This window comes from Cavia porcellus, unplaced genomic scaffold (assembly GCF_034190915.1).
Source record: "Cavia porcellus strain 051 isolate PalLab524CR breed Dunkin Hartley unplaced genomic scaffold, mCavPor4.1 scaffold_15, whole genome shotgun sequence".
In the NCBI taxonomy this organism is placed as follows: Eukaryota; Metazoa; Chordata; class Mammalia; order Rodentia; family Caviidae; genus Cavia; species Cavia porcellus.
The window spans coordinates 65352575-65374732 of NW_026947498.1; the positions used below are offsets into that span (position 1 = coordinate 65352575).

Below are 22158 nucleotides of genomic sequence, written 5' to 3' on the forward strand. Positions count from 1 at the left end.
GTGTGTGTGTGTGTGTGTGTGTGTGTGTGTGTGTGTGTGTGTGTATGTGTGTATGTATGTGTGTATGTATATGTTGGAAACATTCACAGTCCTATGCACTGGCTCTTGTGAAATGTATGATTAGTTTTTGTTAACCATAGTTACTCTGCTGTGCTGCTGAGCATTAGAAGCTATTCCTCCTAACCAGCTGTTCCCTGGGCCCATTAACCATCCTGTCTCCAACCCCTACCCTTCTTGGCCTCTGGTAAACTTTGCTCTACTGCTACAAAATGAGCTGTTTTAGCTTCTGCATATAACAATATATCATATTTGTATTTCTGTGCTTGACATATTTCACTTGAAGTACTGTCCTCCAAGGTCACTCACATTGTTGCAAATAATAGGATTTTCTTCTTTTTATGGCTAAGGTATTCTAGTCATCTATATACATTTTCTTTATTCATTTATCTGTTTCTGATACTTAGGTTGCTACTATACCCTGGCTGTTGTGAGTTGTGCTTCAATAAATATTGTCTGAAGACATACTGGACTATTTTGACATACTGGACCATTGGGTAGTCCAACTGTTGGACTATTTGACATACTGAGTTCCTTTCCTTTGAATAACAGGCAGTAGGGAATTGCTGGATTATATGGTAGCTGTCTGTCCAGTTCTCTGAGGAACCTCCTTGATGTATGTTTCCATGGTGGCTGTACTGAGTTACCTTCTCACCAGCACTGTATGAGAGTTTTCCTGTATCTGCATCCTCAACAGCATTTGTTAGTTCTGTTTAGAGCATAGTAATACCTCGCTGTGGTTTTGATTTGCATTTCCCTTATCATTAGTGATGTTGAACATGTTTTATATTTGTGGTTATTTGCCTATACTTTGAGAAATATCTATACATATCATTCGTCCATGGTTTAATCACATTGTTTTGCTGTTGTTTTTTGTGTTTCTTAGATATTCTAATATTAATCCTCTGTCAGATGAATATTACCATTCTGTAGATCATTTCTTCACCTTGCTGAGCAGAAACCTTTTAGTTTGGTGTAATGCCATTTGTCTATTTTTGCTTTCATTGTCTTTGCTTTTGAGAGTCTATTCAAGAAATCTTTGCCTAGACCAATGTACTAAATTATTTTCCTTATGTTTTCCTCCAGTTCTTTCAATTTAATTTCAGATGTTACATTCAAGTCTTTGATCCATTTTTTATATATTTTTTTTCTTTTTCACTTTTATCGGTACCAGGGATCGAACTTACGACTGCCTGCTTGCAAGGCAGTTGCTTATGCCGCTGAGCTAAATCCCCAGCCCCAAGTCTTTGATCCATTTTATGTTGATTCATTTATCAATGATGGAAAATCTTTTAGAGACAAGTGCCCAGACTGCAAACCAAAACCTACTTACTTATTAAAAAATGCCAACGTTGCAGTTCAACTTGAATATTGAGGTTTTAGTTTATTTATTTGTGTGGTCCCAGGGATTGTACTCACAACCTCGTGCTTGCCAGGCAAGCTCTTATGCCGCTGAGCTAAATCCCTGGCCCTGAGGTTTTAGTTTAGAAAAAACAACTCATATATCAACATTTTTTGCTTAAAAGAAAAATAAGTGACATGCTATAGATTTGTCACCACTATAAAGTGAGAGATGCAGGTTTAGTTTCATTCTTCCTCATGTGAATATCCACTTTTCCCAGCTCCATTTATTGAAGAGATTGTTCTTTCTTCAGTGAGTGTCTTGTTGGCTTTATTGAAAATCAGCTTGCTGTAAATATATGGATTTATTTCTTGGATCTCTGTTCTCTCCCGTTGGCCTATGTAACTGTTTTAATGCCAAACATGCTGTTTTGGTTACCATAGCATGAGTGTATGTTTTAAAGTCAACATGGTAGTAGGAAGCAGGTATCATTAATGCTGCGACATTTCAGATGAGAAAATAGAACCTCTGAAAGGATGTACCAAGACCACATCACTGGAATTTGGCAAAGCCACAGTTGAAACTGAGACCTGTGTCATTCTCTCTCATTACAGGATTCCTTCCCTTCCTAACTTACCCTGTAGTCAAACCGAGAAGGCTACCACCTGAAAGGCAGCCAGAGAAGAATCACTAACAGTTGCCAGCTGAAGGCTCACCCCCACACAGGGAGCCCCAGCTTAGTCCTCTGTGGTGTGATCAGAACAACAAACCGGTTAGGGACTTAACCTGAAAGGACTTCCTGGAGAACAGCCAGAGGTGACACACAAGAACGTTCTTGGGATATCCATAGTGTGCCCAAAAGGAGATTCAGATTCCAGAATATATTTTTAATCAGATGATTCACTAGACTGAAGAGTTCTTGCCTTGGCATGATGGCTTAGAGAACCACAGGTCAGAGAGACAGGGTTGTGCCATAATGCCATGTAAAGTCCCACGGTCCTGAGAAGATGAAAGTTCTATCAGTTGTCTTCATCTCATTAGGAACTAGTCTAATCAGCTTCCTTCTCCCCTATACAAAATTGGAACTAACCGAAACAAGGGTTTTTAATGGAGAAAAGATAGTTTTGGGGGTGCTGACGTCCAGCAGAAGGCAGGGGTGATCGGGTGCTAGACTCCCTTCCCTCTGCCTCCAGCTCTCCAGTGTGCTTGTAGGGTTCAGGGCCTGTGCGTCTCCCCGTTAGTCATTCATCGGCACTCCCAGTGTTTCTTCCCTGCATAGACCTTCATTCCCTCTAGCTTCTAACCATTGTTATAGTTTTCTCAATCATTTTCTCCCTTGAATGGAAAGAAAATGAACTCCTTAAAGACTGGACCCATTCTCTGTTCATCTGTGCATTTAAGTGTCTACAAAGGTAATTCCTCTCTGGAGGCTCGAGGGAAGGATCTGTTTCCTTGCTGTTTTCAGCCTCTAGAGGCTGTCCTGAAGCCTTGACTCACCACCACCACCGGCCCCCCCTTGGGCCCAGTTACATCACATTGGTTTCTACTCCTACCCTCGCCCCTGCCCTCTCTCTGGTCTCTGATTTGCTGCTTTGTCTTATAAATACCCCGTGATTACAACAGGAACATTTAGATAATCCAAAATAATCTTCCCATCTCAAGATTTTTAACTTGATCACGTCTGCATCATCCCTTTTGCCATATAAGGCAGCATTCACAGATTACAGGAAGGAGGATGTGTAGACCACTTTGGAGAAGGGAGAACATTACTCAGCTTACATAGTGGTCACAGTTCCACTGGTCAGGACTCAGCCTGGGCTGATAGCCCAAGCCAGTTCTGTCTGGTAGAACTTTCTGCACTGATGGAAGTGTCTTCTATAGATGTTGTCCAGTGCAACAGTCACTGGCCTCATGACTGCTGAGTTCCTGAAGTGGCTGGTACTGCTGAGGATGGACTTTTACTTTTAATTAATTTAAATGTGTACATCACATGTAGCTACTGTCTACTCCATTGGCCAGTACAGACATTCCTCTGTGCCTATGCATAAAAATACGCATATGGGCTGGTTTCCGTTTTTTCTCACAGAAATAAAGTTATAGCATACATTTTCAAAGATACTATTTTCAACTAACAGTAAGTAAATAATGGATAATTATCCACTTTTGCAATTATAACTTTTTATTCTTTTGAGTTGCATGGATTTCTGCTAACCAGATAGTTTTTGAAATGTTAGGGTTTTTTTTTTTTTAATCAGGTGTCACAGCATCACTGACCCCAGCCCCCCATTCCTTTTCCCTGAAGCAACTGTAGTTGTACCTCAGTACTCCTCGTTAATTGGTTCAGGAAGGTGCAAAGAATCCCAAAAGTGACAAGCAGCAAACACATTGTTTTAGCTGGGAAGGGTAGCAAGTCATGACAAGTTTTAGCTTGTACCAAACGAATAGCGAGTCCTGGACAAAATTTTTGCATCAAAATGCAAGTACCAAATTTAGTGAGTCTCAGAGTTGTCAGGTTCCAGGGATATGACTACACTGTTAGTTTTCTTAAAGAACCTTTCCATTGATTTTCTATGTATTTGAGCATTTTTATGAAAACACCATAGTATGTACTTAACCATTTTATGAATGAATCTTTTCCTTTTTGCAAATCCTCTTAAAATTTCTTGTTGCCTAAATATTATAAATTAAGCATTCATTGAATATGTTATTTGAGCCATACAGGATGTTCACTGATAATTTCTTATTTTTTCATAAGCTTTTCATAACACTGAATATTGATAGCACTTCCATTGCTTATGGCAAGGGGACAACTTGCTAGCCCACATATTTCTCCCTGCAGCTTAACCTTGCTTGCCAGCATTGGAGAGGGATATCGGACACGCAGTGAGCTGATATTGTCAACTGGAGTCTGGGCCGTGGGTTGTAGCTGAGACTAAGAGCATGGAACAGTGAGAAGCTGACATGTCCCTGGCGCCTGGATCACAGTGATCATCCAGAGCAGCCTGACCCAGATCACGGAGGTCCATGCAGAGTGGTAAAACCAGATGAAACAGAGCTGGCAGCCTAAATTGGGAAATTAACCTGCAAGTCTACGTCTGTTCAAAAGTTGAGGCCGGAGTGTGCCTTGAAGAAGAACCAGGAAACAGTTATACCCGTAGAGAACAGAAAGAGCTTGCTACCAGTGCCGCCTAGGCTTCCCACCTCGCTTAGGGCGCATGCTGACTCCTGCCCAGCACCAGGCTTCCCCACCTTCAGTGGGCACCACCTCCCACCTGGGCGTTGTCCTGGCCACACTGTGCTTCTCCTGGGCTTTCCGAGCTGCATGGCCCTCCCGCCTCCCAGTTTGTATGCAAACCTTCAAGCACTCCCAACTAAGCACTGTGCTCATTTCTCTTTGTAACTCCACTCGGGTCCAGCCTGCTTTTGGACCTCAGCTTGGCATCTCCTGCTGCAGGGTGCTGTCCCTCGTGCCCCTAAGGAATGCGAATGCCCTTTCTGTGTGCTCCCTTTTACCCTTCTCTTCTCCCACACCAACTGATGATCTGGACTAACTCTGTGAGGTCAGGAACCATGTGTCCTATGTCATCATTTTGTCACCAGGGCCCAGTGTGTTGCTTATAAATCCATGGGGTGATCGGGGCAAGGGTGCAGCTGCATTTTCTGCTTTTTGTGTTTTATTTTCTGGTGCTGAGAATCGAACTCAAGTCCTTCACAATTGAGCTACATCTTCAGCTCTTTCTTTTATTTTGAAGCAGAGTCACACTGAGTCACTAAGTTGCTCATGATGGCCTGAAACAGGCCATTATCTTGCCTCAGCCTTCCCGAGTGCTGGGATTGCAGCATGCGCCACCACAGCCAGCCGAGGAGCATGGTCTGTGTGACTATTTTGCACAGGTCTGTACCTATGCTATGTCGGTGTATACGTATCACTATGGAAACTGCCGATGTGGAAGAAAAATTCACGGAGTGGGGGAGCTTTGGTTGTGTCTTCATTCTGCACATAATTGTCCTCCAGTCAGTCTTAGGCAATTCCGTACACTGTGAATTTCAGTTTCCTTCATCTAAAAAAGAAGATTGAGAATTTGATAAATAATACACACAAGAGAGCTTTCAACACAGAAAAGCCAGTGCCGCAGTCGTGCTGCAGTTCAGATGCGTACTCTCAGGAAGGGCCAAGGGGCCGAGGCTGGATGCTCCGATTCTATACACTGTCATGCTGGATGGGATGGCAGGGCTGTACTTCCTTCCACCCTGCCAGCTCCAGCCCTGTGCCCCTTACAGGGGTGCTAAAGGGTCTTCTAGTGCATCATCCAGGTGTACCACAGGTTACTAGGGGACCGTCTTTCTCCAAGCACTGGCATTACCCGGTGCCAGGGCAGACCTGGAGAGAAATGGACTGGGTCCTGGTATGTCGTTTTATTTTTGTATTTTCTTACTTATTTTGGGGACTGAACCCAGAGCCTTTACACTGACCTGTATCCCTAGCCCATTTTTTTTTTCCTTTATTTTAGAACAATGTCTTACTAATTCACTCAGAGCTGAGCTTAAATTTTTGATCCTCCGGCCTCAGCCTCCCAGAGTACTGGGATTACAGGCATGCGCCATCACAACTAGCTTACTATGCCATTTTAGAGCTGAAAGAATTTTAGGAAATCTATCTCCACACCTCCTTTCACACACAGCAAAACTGAGACCAGGGAGATTGAAGTCATTTGCCTGAGAAGAGACAGATGGCCAGAGGTGTTTACTGCTGCTTGGTGTTGGCAACACTAGCAGATCTTGGAATCCATCCGCTGCAGGGATCCCTGGGGTGGAGGAAGAAGCCTCTGATGATGGTACTGTCAGAAGAAAATGAAGATTTCTAAGACTGCCTCATAGCTCGAGAAAAATAGCCTTCTTTAGTTAAATAGCTAGTTAAAAGGTGACATACGTTTATATGACATACAAAGATGTCCAAGAACACTTCAGTAAAAGTTTATAGGGCCAGGGATATAACTCAGCAGCAGAGCACCTGCCTGGCAAGCATAAGATCCTAAATTCCATCCTTGGTACCAAAAAGAAAAGTTTATAAAACATTCAGCCAGGTGCAGTGGCACAGGACTATAATCCCACTTACTCAGGAGGCTGAGGCAGGAGGGTTGCAAGTTTGAGACCAGGCTAGGCATTAAGGAGGAAGGAAGGAGGGAGAGAGAGGAGGGAGGGGGAGAAAAAAGAAGAAGAAAAAAAGCTGTACAGTATAGTTTCATTTTAACTATAAAGGAATCTGGAAAATTAGAAAATAGCTTTCTAGATGAGCGCTTTTTTCTGCCTCTGCATACAGTGAATGTGTGTCTGTGTCACTGATTATTGTCATCCACAATTTGGTTTCTTGGTGAGGTCCTTGTCTGCAATAAGCCCAAACCCAATTTTGACTCCTAGTTTTAAAAAATTTTTAAATTTCCTCGTCTAAAAGTCATCTCCTCTGAATTTATCAGCAAAAACAGATCCCTCAAAGTTTCAGAATTCAGGTCTTAATTATGTGTAGAGAAGCCTGGAGCTGTCTGCGATGAGGCACAGATGCCCAGCCTCTTCCTGCTGCCTCCCTGAGGTTCTCCCCGTCCAGTAGCTTCACCTGCAGTCCATATGCCACTGCCAGGGACTCGGGGTGGAGCAGCCTCAGAAACCACGGGAAGTAGTGGCATGGTGGCACACGCCTCTAATCCCAGCTGCTCCAGAGGCTGAGGCAAGAGGACTGAGAGCTGAGATGAGCCTGGACAACTAAGGGAGATGCTATTTCACACTACAGAAGGGGCTGGGGGCTGGGACATAGCTTAGTATGTAGTAGAGTACCCCTGGGTTAAATTTCCAGTATAGGGAGAGAGAGACCCAAACCATGTGCAGTGGGTCCTCAAACCTTTAACATGGGGAGAAAAGGAACTTTGATTTGATGTTGTGCAAAAGTATAGTTAGCTGACTACACTGAGCTTGGGCCGACTGCTTATGTTAGTGAGAGACTTGCACATGACCAACAGAAAGTGTAAAATGTAAACTTTATTTAGTTTGTGAAGTAAGTTCCAAATTAATGGAAGAAAAGAGAGCCTGCCAAAAAGTTGGCATCAGGGAGGGAAAAGAGTACTTTTAACATGGGCTGGGGATTTAGCTCAGCGGCATAAGTACCTTGCCTTACAAGTATGTGGTTGTGAGTTTGATCCCCAGTACAATAAAAAAAGAAAAATACAAAAAAAAGAGAGTACTCTTAACATGTTGCAAAGTACTTTTACTAAGTCATCTCATTCATGGTACAAAACGCTGGGAAACCAATGAAGCAGGCAATTATTATACCTGCTAAATATGAGGGCAGTAATATTTGCCAAGGAAACAGAGCTGCCAGCCCCAGGCCCAGTGGCTTTGATTTACAGTCACACTAGGATACAATGACTGTGTACACAAGAACATGCATATTTAAAGTTCTGGATGGGAATCCAGAAACCAACACATCTAGGAGGATTCTCTTCAGCCTGGTTGTCTGCAAAACAGGATACTGACACACATCCATTTTGCCTGAGCAGGTGGAGATCTGGCAAGGTAATGGACACAAAAATGTTGTGCTTTGAAAATATTGAATTGCTAAAGAAATATACATAAAGTATGGTTGGTTTCTCGGTGAATAGGGAGGAAAATGTAAGAATAATTTTCTGTATGGAGAGATGTTATTTTAGGCCTGGATAAACTTAATACAGCCCGCACAGATCCCAAAACCCTTGGCCATTTGGCATGGAAGCTAAACCTATTTTCACACAATCCAGCTTGCACAAGGTAGACACAGCTCAGAAGATAAGTAATCAGGTTTCCAGGAAGGGGCGGGATCTCTGGCCAGCTGCCTCTTCCCTCTGTGATCCCTGATTTTAATGGACGTGGCTTAGGGACTCTTGGTGGAATACTTGCTGTGGGCGCCATGCTTTAATCCTAAGAAATTGGTTTTGCCTGCATATTTTAAGGGATATTTAAGTGCAGATAATCTTGTATGTATGCTGTGCAACCCCCAAAGCAGGGGTCACTAGAGAGCTTGGCTATTCAGTGCTATGTGTTTTTTAACCTTTGGGGTGAAATTTATCTGAACAAAACACTTTATGCTTTTAAAAACTAGAAATTTGAAAACTTCTGCTGCAAACCAGCCAAGTGTGTTTGTGTGAGGGTCACCTGCCCACCCCACTGTCCACCTGCCCACCCCACTGTCCACCTGCCCCTCCCACCCATCTTTGCAATGTCCTGCTTCACTCACATCTCCTTCTTTCTAAGATCCGTGGCCCTCAGGCTAACCCTGGGACCTTTCCCGTGGGAAATCCACGCGTTTTATTGCAGTCTGACTTGGATGAGACATTTTACAAAAATGTCTACAGAATATACATGCAAAGTCAATTATTTGGCAAAAAAAAAGTCAGCATTGATTGGTTACATGCCTTATGCTCGATGTAATCTTTTGTTTTCAAGAGAAACAGATAAATAAGGCAGAGTTCTAAAGTCAAATATTAATGCCACTTCTTTAGGTTTTGATGAATAGTTGTCGATCTTCCTACAGCTGTGGATTTAAGTGTTTCTTATGTGAACATTAGCAATACAGGGACACAGTGGTTCCACGATTTTGGAAAAGATGGTCACTTTTGTGTGTGTTCGGGAAAGATGGTCTTGACTGTGTTTTTCTCCTGATGTAAAATTTGTAAACAAAAACAAAATTTTGCCAAAGTGTTTTGTTTGGGAACCAAATTGTTTGCAAACCAAAGCAGTGGTGAACTGAGGCAGATGCAGCCCCGTTTTTTTATTTTTTATTTTTAAAGGTACCGGGGATCGAACTCACGACTGCCTGCTTTCAAGGCAGGTGCTGATGCCGCTGAGCTAAATCCCCAGCCCCTAATTTTCGAATTTTTGCAGCTGTCAAGTAGATGGAAATCCTGCCCTTGCTAATGATGTTTGGCATGACATGCAGTGAGATTTCTTCTCTGAGCCTCAGTTTCTTTATCTGCAATATGAGACTACCGATACTTGCCTGACAGACCTTATGGGGATGCTGTTGATTCCATCTGAAAAGGACTTACTCTTCTCCCAGCAGAAGCCTGGTCATTTTCTTCACTGTTCTTTGAACAGATGATCTGAGGGATTAGGATCTATCCCTATTTCATTTTAATTTTGGAGCTTTGAAACTAAACCCAGCTGTTTGTATAGAATTTTCACATGCTAACAGTTTTTCACTAGATGAAACTTCGGAATCCTAATACACGATCTCCATTAGAACTCTCGAATGTGTAATAAGAAAAAAGCATTATTGACAGAATTATACTCTAATCTTTCATAAAAATATCACCCAGTATTTAAATGTAATGTCTTTACTCTACAGTTACAGGGCAGCTTGATTTGTCTTGTGCCTCATCCTCCAAACTGAGGCGATATTTAACTTCCATGTGAAATAATTGAGTCCGGTTTCACAGAAACTAAAAAAGTAACAGTTCTCTCCACTGTTGGCTAAGATAAAAATTTACAAGTGATACACAGTCCTTAGATTTTCCTCTCCCACATTGCTAAAGCCTTTTTTATTCTTGCATATTTCTAGTTGAATGCTGTATAGTCAATCTTTCATTTATGATTATTTTGAGTTAAACATTCAAATCCAAAAGCTAAGCTCTGCTAGTGTGGAATGCAATATTATAATACAATGAACAAATATTTCTGGGGGGAAAATTTGAGAAGCAGTGAAAACAAGCTAAACTGCATTCCAGCAGTAGATGGACATCCATCTCTTGGTCAGACGACCTTCTCATTTTTTTCACATCCAGGTCATATTGCTCCCAAAAAATGCGTTTTCAAAATAAGCACTGCCGCTGGTCTAGTCTATCTTGGGAATCATTGTTAAAAATTCTTCCCTTGTACTGCCTGCGTTTGGGCAATACCAAACAAACATTAACAACTGTGGAGCAGATGTTCAGACTGGAGGAGAGGATTCCAGAGCTGGGCTTGAACATGTTCCCCATGGGGATGAGACGCTGGCTACAGAGATTAATCTTCTGGTATGGGTGTTATGAGATAAAAGACCCTTCTGGATTTCATCACATGCTTTTAAAAAGTATCTTTAGAGAGTTGACTGTGGCTTTTTAAAGGACAAGTTCAGAAAATTCTCCCATTTTGTGAGCCCAAGCATCATACAAACGCTCTATCAAAGTACGTATGTGTTTTGATTTTAGGCACAGAAGTGTTTTGTCCTCTATAGTAATTTTTATATAGAATGATTTCTCTGATACTTTCTTTGAGTGTGATGGAAGGTATTAAGACATTGCTGCACCTCGCAGCATGACAGCTTAAGAAGATAACGTCTCTTTGCACTCTGTGAGAGGCAGGCTGTCAAGCAAGACAGTTCCCATCTTCCATCCTGGCGCCAACCCAGAGTTGTGTCCAGCTCGAATACCCTGCCCCGTATGTTCTCATTTGACTAAAAGGCATTCCTAGAAAATCCAACATCTTCCTAGTGGTCATCCTTGTATCTTGGCTCTAGAAGGCTTTCCTGTGAGAAGTGTGGGAATAACTGTGGGCGGCTTCCCATGCCCTCTGTAATCTTTTCCAGTGATGAGAGATCAGGGTGTTGGGGTGGGGGAAATAATGTGGGACTAGCCTGATATTGGGAGAAGGCCACGAATCCAAGAAGGGCTGTGATCCAGCCCCCACCTTGTGGGTCTTCCCCGCTATCCTCAGAGTAAAGGTTCAGCTTTCAACAGGGAGAAAGGGGAAGAGATCAAAAATCCCTTGGTGGGTGAGGTCAGTGAGGGATCTTCCCTAGCAGAGGAGGAACCAGGGCAGGGGAATTCCAACCACTGAGACCTCCTTTAGTACATGGCTTGGTAAATTTTACAGCCACCACCCAGACAATCTTAGATTTCCATCACAGAACCCTAACGTAGGTCCTCAGGGCCACCCATGCTGCATCAGCTGTTCCAAGTGCCTTGTTTAGGGTTAGATGACTTGAAAGATACTGCTGTACTCTTACACAAGGCTGAGCAGTTCTCAGAAAGGGAAGGCTTCTTGGGGGCTGGGAATTTAGCTCAGCGGCATGAGCGCCGGCCTTGCAAGCAGGCAGTCGTGAGTTCGATCCCTGGTACCGATAAAAATGAAAAAGACCAAAAAAAAAGAGAAAGAAAGGGAAGGCTTCCTAATTAGTGCATCTTCTGTGCAGCTCTCCAGGGACACATCACGCAGAGGAGGCTTCCCTGTCTGCTGTGAAAGAGGAGTGGGCCCCAAATAAGAGGGCCACTTGATTATCAGGCCTTTTCCTTGGTCCTGAGGATTTTCATTCCAGCCTTCTTCCCTCCTGCCCACAAATCAGCGTGTCCCTGCCTACGGGGAATTAGCTATGAGCTCATGGTTTCCTTGTTGTGTATTCTAAAATTCATGTGTTTTCCTCCTGTGGCCCACTGTGATGTGTCCTTCCCTTCCCTTAATATCTTGGACATATTAAAATTGACCCATCCTCTTTAATTTCTGAACACTTTTATAGGAAATTGTCAAATTAATGGAAAAATTATACACGTATATCTTTCATGCAGGTTTCTTTCTGCAGATTTCTTATTCAGCAGTGATTTCATGTATATGTGTGTATTTGCATACATAATACACATATTTTACATATATCAATGTGTAATTATATGTAAAATGTTTGAAATTGGCGTTTTAATCTTTTAATTAATAATACATGCTTATCTTCGATGTAGAGAAACTGGGAAATACATTATGGAAAAAAATATTCACATTTAGCTGTCACCCAAAGATGTAATATTTTGATAGATTTTTTTTCTATTTTTTTCCTGTACATATTTTCTGTCTCTTATGAGACTATACCATATATATATGATTTTTATTTCACTTTCTTACCATTAAAATCCTTGATATCAAGCCCTACATATAATATCCTTTGGCCTTGTAGTATTTTATCATATAAATGCACCAGTTTATTTTCCTTTCTGTATTTAACAGTTTGAACATTGTAATCCCACAGTGAGTATTTTGAGGCATGTGGGTCGTTTGTTGTCTTTCTTTAGAATAGATTCCCAGGGTGAAATTACTGGATTAAAAGTTCTCTACCCAGCTCTCTTGGTTGTGGACAGCGGAGCTCACACTGAGAACCGATTCATCTAAGCAAACTATGGCAAAGGCAAGAGGGCGCTGCATTTAGGGAGCTGATCCCCGCAGTGGGGCGCAGCACTGAGCGTGCCTGACCCAGCGGTCAGCTGCAGCACCGAGCCTTCCTCCTCGGTCCTGCCCAGGACCCGGCGGCTCCCCTCCTCTGCTCCCCGCCCTGCCCGGCCTGCGTGCACCCAGCCACGCGCTCCTCCTCTTCGGGCCGCCTGGGGACAGCAGGGCCCCTGGGGGGGGGAGGGACACGCTGGGCTTGCAGGATACCCAGGCCAGTTCCCCCCCCCCCCCCCCCCGGCCCGGCCCGCGGCCTCGGATCCCTCCCGGCGTGGCCTCGGGGGCCGCGCCTGGGGACAGCAGCTCAGCAGCTGTGTGGCCTCGGGTGGGCCCTCTGAGCTGCAGGTTCTCAGGGCAAAATGGAGATCGTTTTAAACAAAAAGCTCCTTTAGCTCGGGTGACTCACATCCTCCTTCTGAGAAGGCTGCAGGGAAGCCCGGAGTGGTGACCCCACTGCCCTCAGTCTCAGCACTCTGGAAGGCTGAGGCAGGAGGACTGCATCTTTGAGCTTAGCCCACTTGGCAAGACTTTTGTCTCAAAATAAAAAACGAGCTAGGGATGCAGCAGAGGGCCTGGGGTCAACCTCTTTTAGTGGAAAAAGAATTAAAAAAAAACAGAGGAGGAATTCCTTTAGTAGGCAGAGCCTTCAGTTGTAGTGAGAGATGTGTCCCCTCTCCGGATTGCGTTTCTAGTTTACGTTCAGGCTGTGGACACAACTTGCACTGTCCTCTTCCCCACTGTCCTCTCCTCCTCCGAGTGTGGGGCAGGGTCCCCACGGAGACTGGAGTGTCCTCATGAGGAAAAGCCTGCACAAAGACTCTGCTGCTGTGAGATGTCATTTTTGGGATCACTGTGGGGTTTCCACTGTACCTGCTGAATACCGTAAGGCGAAGTTCCCTTTGGGCCAAAAGTCCCAACACTCCATCATTTGTGTGTGTCCTCATGGAACCTTACGTGCGGTTGCTTCTTGCAGCGTGCTTTCTACTTTGTGGACCCCAGACCCGGCCGCCCGCCCAGGGACACTGGCCCTCGACCCCACAGGAAGGCACAGCCCTGTAATGTCTTCAGCTGGAGCCGTTGTGGCTGTTTCAAGGTTGCTGTCGGCTTTTCTTCTCATAGTTTGATTTGTTTAGAATGATCCGTGCTCTTATGAAAGGGTAGTAGTTGTTATTGTTGTTGATGTCCTTTCTCTGAAAGATGTGGAACCCCGAATTTTATCGTCTTGATCTGTGAGATCCTATGGCTTCTTGTTGCCCAAAACACCAGAGTGAGAACTTCAAATAACTCTTGAGAATAGAAGTGGAGGAAGTGTTTGAGCAAAGAAACCTCTGTATACTTTCTTGGCTCCTTGGACAAGCTTACAGTGATGCAATTATATATATTTTTTTGTACCGGGGATTAAACTCACGACCTTGTCTTGCCAGGCAGGCGCTTATTTATATCAATTCTTAACTTCTGCCATTTAACATCAAGTGTGAATTTTAGAGGACCTCTCATTATAGTTAAACCAAGAACCTGTCTGAATAAGTTAGGATCTCTCGTTCTCTTAGTTTGTACATTAGCAGAATGGTTCAGTGAAGATACTATCTTTTTCTTAAAAAGTGAAAATTAAGCCAAACGTAGTAGCACACATCTGTAACTCCAGCACTTCTGAGGCTGAAGCAGGAACATAGCAAGTTGGAGGCCAGCCTGGGCTACAAAACCAAAAAAGCAGGGGGGGGGGTACAAGTTAGGTCATGTGGCTAGGTGATAAGTAGCACCCCTTGATTAGCAGCAGACTGTGGACTTACAGGGTGTTGTATTAAATCAAGGAACACCCTCAGTGTCTGGTGCTAATTAAAGCATCCTCAAGTTGCAGGGTCACTGCCACCCACAACTTGTAACCACTGAAGCTTATTAACCTCTGTCTATACAGATGCCTCCCTTTTTGGGTGCTAAGATACACTTATTTCTTAAAATTTCTTGCTTCATCCTGGGAAGTAGAAGAAAGATTCTTAAGTTTGAAATGAGTTCCTAGGACCACTTGACAAGAAAGTTTTTCAGCTCTCACACCCATGAAAAGTATTTGAAAAACACTTTCACCTATGATTTTTTGATCTTACCAAGTAACTCTGAGAGGCAGCGGGGAAAGATGTTGCCGTCCCTTTCATGAAGAAGACCTGTAAGTGGCTTGCCAGGGCCTCCCAAAGGCTGCACTGCCTTGGTCTCCTGCCTGAGTCCTCATTCTGTACCTGCTGCAGTGGGGTCCATCCCAGAGCCTGGAGCCTGGAGGGGAAGCCACTTTCCCATACTACGCACCTAAGACTGCTCCTCTGGAAAGAAAGAATGGACTTAGTTTAAAGGCAGGCTGCAGAACAGCAAGAGTAAAACAGAGGAGAGGAATATGGGGGAAAGGAAAGCCGAACTACTAGTAATTCTCAGATGGTGTTTACATTTTGGAATCACCTGGGAAGTTTTGAAAAAAACCTTGATGCCCAGCTGCCACGTACACTGGTCAAACAAGACTGACGCTTAGAAGGGAGAACAAGGCGCTGGGATTTTTGAAAAGCTTCCTGGGGCTTTCTGGTGGGGAGACGCAGTTGACCTGGAGCACAGCTTCTCGGGGCTAAGCATGTGCACCCACACATTGTGGTGGATCCTGCTGAAACCTGCGTTCTGGTTCTCCAGGTCAGAAGCAGGCCTGCTGCCTTGTAGATTCAAAGTGCTGCTTGGCTCATAAAGGGTAAGTCCAGGTGGGCTTTAGAGGGTGTGTACAGTGCAGGTGCAGGGTGTGAGTCCAGGTGGTGGGACAGTCAGGGCCCTGGAGTGGGAGCATGCCAGGGGTGTTCCAGGGGACAATGGCCTGTCCCGTGTAACTAGAGAGGCCAGGTTTGGAGTGATCTGGCTTGCCTGATTTAGCACTTGGCAGTGAACTCCCTATTGTTTGGGGTGCAGATGTGTTCTTTCCGCTGCAAGGTCCTGGTGTTGCAGTTCTGTTTGTCACACATGACGCTGAGCGCTCAGCAGGGATTCAGAAGATGACTAGGGCTTTGGGCTTGCATCCGACACACTGCATCCCTGGTCATCTTCTTTCCAGGCTTCGCCCTATTTGAATACCATGTGTGGGAAGCCACCAGCAGTCTCTATGGCACCATCCTCTCTCTCCCCCTCCTCCCACCCACTTCTTCCTGCCTTAGTCTCCCGGGAGCTGGTCACAATTTCATATATATTTTGTTGGTCTTATATATCTTTACTTTTTACTCATTTGCTGCCCATCTTTATTATCTGGCAGCTCTGCTCTAGCTCTTTAAGTTCTTAAGTGCTGCTTCCCCAGTGCCTATGGTTATTTTGGGCACTCCGCCAATGAACAAATAAACTGAACTGAATGCACATACAATTGGTATTTCTTGCACAAGTGTATACGACACTCGACAGCAGAAGAAACCCAAAGAATCCATTTTGTTACTGTTCCATTTAAGAAGAGGAAATTATACCAGAATTTGGTCAATAAGTAGGAAACTTTGAAACAACAAGTTTTTCTAAAATAAATCGCCTTCTTCACAGACCAGAGATTTTTTTTCAAATGTTCTGTGTTAAAAATTCAGGAAAAAATGTCTCCACGGTCATAGTGAGCCATGCCAGAGCAAGCTGCTGGCCCAAACCATTACCCGGCCTCTGTGTCCGAAGCTACTGACACTAAAGTGGGTCGTGTAGCTGAAGAGAAAGAAGAAGAAAGGAGAAAAGAAAAAAGATCAGAGGAAGAAAGGAAAGGAGGCAGGAAGGAAGTTAGTCAGCTAACCAGGCAAGGAAACATGTGTCTAGAGAGATCAGTTATCTAAAACAAATTACTTCAAGAAAATGTCACCAATGATTAGCCTAAGATTGAAGTATTTTAAAATGTGATTATTACTCAAGTGAAGACAAAGAGTAACAGGCCACCAAGGATAGCAGGTCAGGTGAGATCTTAAGAGAGGGAAAATAGAATCTAAGAGGACATTTGCGATGGTAAATTACCTCCTGGATTGTGGAAATTGGGGGTTGGAAATCTTAATATCTGTTTTCTATTACATAAAAACTCAGGCCTGTCTCTCATTGAATATATCCAGGAGTACGAAGCTTTGTTCCAGCTGTAAACAGTTCCAAATATTGGAAATCCCTGCTTTTTTGTTTGTTTTGGGTTTTTTGAAATACTAGGATTTGAACTAAGGGCCTTGTCCGTGCTAGGCGAGCACTGTGTCACCAAGCTACACGCCCAGCCCAAGCCCTGCTTTCTATCAACAATCAGCAACATTTTTATACTGGCTCAAGGGCCAATCGTGCACCACACACCGGAGAAGCTCATATTCCTGGACAGCATTGTGAACTTTGAAGGTATTCCTTTTCCTCCCTGCCCACCCATGCCAATCCCAGCGTGTTTCAAGAAACTCCATGTGTTCTTGAACCCAAATAACTTTAGTTCCTCAGTTTCTCTGCACAATTATGTGCAGAAAGTGCCGCTATGTAATTCTATAATTTTTCTGCTTAGGTTTAGGCTTCACTCACCTTTGAAGTCAGACTCTTCGAAAGTGCCAGGCTGCCTGTGTGCATCTTTAGCTCCGTCCTCAAATAGGGGACATGATGGTCCAGGTGTGGATAGAGGAGCACAGAGTGGCATTCTCCTCCACCCCCTCTCTAGATGCTGTGCTTTCCATAATGCCGTCTGGGATGTATCAAGTCTTGGTCAGATATGTCACACTGTGGACATAGTATGTTACCGTTTATTTCTGGATGCTCCCCAAAGTCCCATGCGCTCAGAGGTGGGAGGTGACTGGATCACGGATGTGTGATACTCAGCATTGGATTAGTCCTCTGATGGATTTATACCTGGGGGGTGATGTTAGGAGGTGAAGCCTGGTGGGAAGAGGTGGGTCACTGTGGGAGTGGCCTGGTAGTTCATGTATATATCCCTCCTCATTTTACTTCCTGCCTGTCCCGCCATGAACTGTGTCCCCTCTGCTCGGCCCCTTTGCCAGGCTGCCCTGCCTTGGCGCCAGCCAACTGTGGACTGGAACCTCTGCAGACTGTGAGCCAAAATAAACGTCTCCTCCTGTGACTTGTGAGCAGTGGGAATTGTGTTCCAGCCATGAGAGAGTAAAACAGAGTGCCTCCTGACTGGTGTAAGGTTTGCCATCATGAGTAGTATCTTCGGAGATGGAAAAACGATACTCAACATTGAGTGTACATTATCTGGCACCAAAAATATAAACTGTAAGGCATTTGAGAATTGAGTAGTGTTTACTTCTTTTTTGTCTCTATTTTTTTTTTTTATAAAGATGCAAACTTTGGGAACAGACAGACCTCTGGAAACAACTTTCTCTGTCCTTTTCTAGTTACCGAGCTGTATTCTGTATCCTGTGTTTTCATCTTTTAAAGAGAAGAATAATGCCCACCCTCCAGGATTGCTGGAGAGAGGAAATGAAATCATGACAGTGGGCATCTGGGATATGACAGATGATTTAAATGACAGATCCTGGAAAGATAATACTCTTTTTTTTTTCAGCACTGGGAATTGAATTGAATCCTGGGCTACATCCCAGTCACTTTTATATTTCCTATTTAATAGAGTTTCTGAACTTCCCCGGACTGGGCTCTACCTTCCGTACTCCTGCTGCAGCCTCTCAAGAGTGACAGTAATCATGAGTACATGCCAGAAGCCCTCTGACAATTAAATCACCCCTATGGGACCTCTGGATCAATCACAGAGCCACGTCACATACTTTGGCAAGGCAGTCTGTCTAAGAATAGAAGCCAGTCCAGCCGTCCTTGCCTCTTAGATTGTGGTGGCAAATGGTAGCCAGGCTCATCTTTCTCCCCCGCTGCTGCTTCCGGGCCACAATTCAACACACAGTGCAGTGCATAACCAGAATCCTGTGCATATCCCTCAAAATACGGGGGACTCCTCGACTCTCTGTACATAATCCCTGGCACAGCAAAAATGGAGATATTCAAGATACACATTTGTGGTCTCAGCACTCTGGGAGGCTGAGGCAGAAAGATCAGAAGCTTGTGCCCAGGCTGGGCAATTTAGCAACTAACAGAGACCCTATCTCACAGTACAAAAGAAGATGTAGCTCAGGGTGGGGATGTAGCTCAGGGTGAAGACTCTGGGTTGAGTCCCTAGTGCCATACCAAAAAAAACAAAGCAAGCATGGAAAACATTGAAAGGGACCTGGAAATGGAAAGCACTGAGTGCTTTGAGCCCTGTGCCTGCCCTGACACTTTCCTTGTGGGTCGGCAGAAGTTCTGCTCTCTCTTTCTGGTTCTCCCTCGTCTTCCGGGCCCAGAGCCCAGCTCTTCACACCCTCCTTGCCCGGTCTCCAGGGACAAAGGCCTCTCTCAGTCCTTCCCACCCCCGTGCAGCGTATCCAAGGCTACGGCGGGGCACTGGGGAGCAGACTTGGCTCTGGGCAGAGGATGCCCTGCGTCCAGGCTCCCAGGGCTGGCAGTCATTCCACAGTGCCCCTGAAAGGACAGACTGTTCTGTGACTGAACCATGAGCGCACTGAGAAGCCTCTGTCCATCCGCAGTGTCCTCGCCGGGAGCACTGCGAGCCTCACTCTGCAAGTGCACAGCAGTGCTGGGAAGCAGGGTCAATGAACACCCTGTCTGAATAGACCAGTGTAGACACCGAGGAAGTCAGAGAGGAGGAGGAGGGAGTGGGCTGTGGGGAGCATCTCTTCTGTAGTCATTGTGACTCATGATACCAACTGCTACGGTAGATATTTCCAGTCAGTTGTCTGATTGAGCTCATCGCCCCAGTCACAGTACTGTGGTGAGGGTGAGCCGGGAGGAGAGCTGCACCCTCAGGAGAGGCAGAATTTCCCCACCCACCTCTTCCTCGCACTCATGGGTCACAGCAGGGATTCTAGAGAATCCAGAGTGGCACATGCCCAGAGGGTGGTGAGGCAAGTTCTCACTTTGCAAAAGGAGCACCTAGGGCCAGCCTGCTGCCCTCCTCGAAGAGACCATGTCTAAATCTACACCTGCAGCACGACTGTCTTGGGACCCAGTGTGAGCCACAAGGTTCTGTGTTGCGTGGCCAGAATATGGGACAGGGTGTGCTTTCCTTTGCGGGGAGAAGAACCAAGACCTAGAGTCCAGGGGCTTTGCCTGTTTCTAGGTTATTTTGTGGTTCTTTGCAGAGCAGATATTTCCTCTCTGCTATCACCTAGGGAACTATACTCATGGAATTCAGAAATGTGGACTCTAGGCCTAATTTCTGCTGATCCTTAAGCATCTGCCCTTTGGGGGCTCAGTTTCCTCGTCTGTAAAATGAGGATGACTGTGGTCTCCAAGTCCACCAGGCTTCCATTAGAGCCTCCTGTGGTTCTGGAGAGAGGGTTCTTGACTTCTTTTGCTCTTATCTGTCACTTAGTACTTAGAAGAAGCCAGTGCTAAATGGGCTTGGAAATACTTTTAAATGGGCTGTTGGGCACACATGCTGTGCATGGAAACCTATCTGTGCTCTCTATGGGCAATGTATTTACAGAAAGTGTGCCTGCAAAAGCATTAAAAGTAATCTCAGCCGTCAAGCTCTCACCTGGCCAGGCACTCTCGTGGTCGTCCTTATCAATGGCTCCTTCAGGGCCACCACGCTGTGCATTCCTCCCGAGGTGGCATGGCTACCCGTGGGAGTGCGGCTGTTTATAATTTTTCAGATTAAAATGTCACTGGGCGCTCCTCAGGAACTGCTGACATGCTCAAATATCTACATCTGATGGGCTGCCTTTGGTCAAACAAGTTCACCAAGTGCTTGGTGAGAACTGCAGGGTTCACAAATCTGCCTGGAGCCCCAGCGTCCTGTGCTGAATAATTGAACATTGTTTCTGCCTGAATCACGTTTCTGTATCCTCCATGTTCAAGATGAGATAGGCAAAGTAATGTACAGAGCTGTTATTTTTGGTAAAGAGGATCAAAATCAGCCCTGTAGTCAGTTCCCTTTTGTGTGAGTGTGTATCGCTGCATTTCTGTGCAAATGTGTGCAGAGCTTTTGAGCAGTTTGAGAGAGGAGAATAAAAGTGGAAGGGATTAAGCACAATGATAGTAATTGTTTTTAGATTTAAATTTTCAAATACTTAAATTTTGATCAAAACTGTAATAAGTAGGACTCTTTACTTCATGATGGCCTTTTGAGGAGGAGTCAGGGAACATGTGTGGACAGTGCCTGGGAACTTGTAAATACTCATTAATTCTAGCTTGGAATGAAAATCATCAAAAACTTTCTGAGTCTAATGACAAAATAAAAGCTGTAATCTTTCTAAATTTACTATTTCTCTAGTTTTTAATGTCACCTTAAACATTTTGAAGAGCTTGAGATTCATAACATATAACTGAATGATCATATTTTAACAAGATCATATTTTAGCAGGATTTGGGGAGCCATAGCGCTTTCTATAAAGGGTTAAGTGCCTCCAAAGGAACCTCATAGGACAGCTTACCCCTGCCCAATGCAGCTGGGGTTCTTGTAGACACAAGGGCTCCCCAGCTTTTGCTCAGCTGTCCAAAGGCCCTGGTGCTCCCCATCTGCTAAACAGGGTCTCTACCATGTCTGTCTTTGGATCTAGTTTTGCTGCATGGTAGTCACAGAGAGTGTATCTTTGCCTGTTTCTACTTGAAAGCCTTTGGCTATTACTTTGCTCAACACTTTGTCTTTTCCAGGTTAAGTCCCTTTGCTGCTTCAGCCGTTTTCCCAATGACATAGTTTAGGTTATCTGGTCTCTTGTGATACCCCTTGGGAGTCTGTGTATGATGAGTTTTGACATGCTGCACCCCCCGCTCCAAGGTCTACCCTCAACAGACAGCATATGATCTCTCTCTCTCTCTTTCTCTCTCTCCCTCCCTCTCTCTCTCTCTCTTTCTCTGTCACACACACACACACACACACACACACACACACACACACACTCCAGACCTTCTACTCAGGCTGAAAAGTAGCAGGCTGTTGACATGGTCTTTGTCCCCAGCTTCTTGGCAGTGCTAGGTGGAGGGGCAAAGGTACTTTCACAAGGATAATGAGAATCTCCATTTACTAGTCCCTCCCTCTGTGACAAGCGCTACACTCAAAGTGTGGCAGATGATGTTTAATTCAGCTCTATTGGGGAGCTGCTGCTGTCTCCACTTTCCAGACGAGACCTTCAGGCATGGTGAGGTCAGCTACTTCACAGAAGCAGCCAGCGCAACTTGAACTGGAGCCCATGCCTTTTTACCATTCCGTTGGCCTGAACAAAGGGAAATATTGAACCAAGACAGTGCAACCTAGCGTTCTGGTTCAAAACTGGGAGTGTACCCTGGAAAGAAAGGTCATCCTGCCTTCTTTGAAAGGGGTCTCCAAATTCCCATGAACACTCATGTTCCAGCAGACTAATATTCTACTATGAGCCTATCATCAGTGTATCTACCTTTGGGAAGATATTTATGTTTTCTACCATGTTTCATGTTTCTGGAAGATGGAGAAGTTAGCAACTCTCATGAGCATATGACCCGCACTCTAGAGGAGGATTTCTTAATGTTGATGTTATCTTGAGCATGAAATA

The 22158-nt window shown here is 44.7% G+C and overlaps 1 protein-coding gene across 2 annotated transcripts in view; it reads left to right on the top strand.

The window, feature by feature from the left end:
• The window catches only part of Arhgap31 (Rho GTPase activating protein 31), a 115335-nt gene that overhangs the window by 12606 nt on the left and 80571 nt on the right, over positions 1–22158 (top strand). The window lies entirely within an intron of this gene.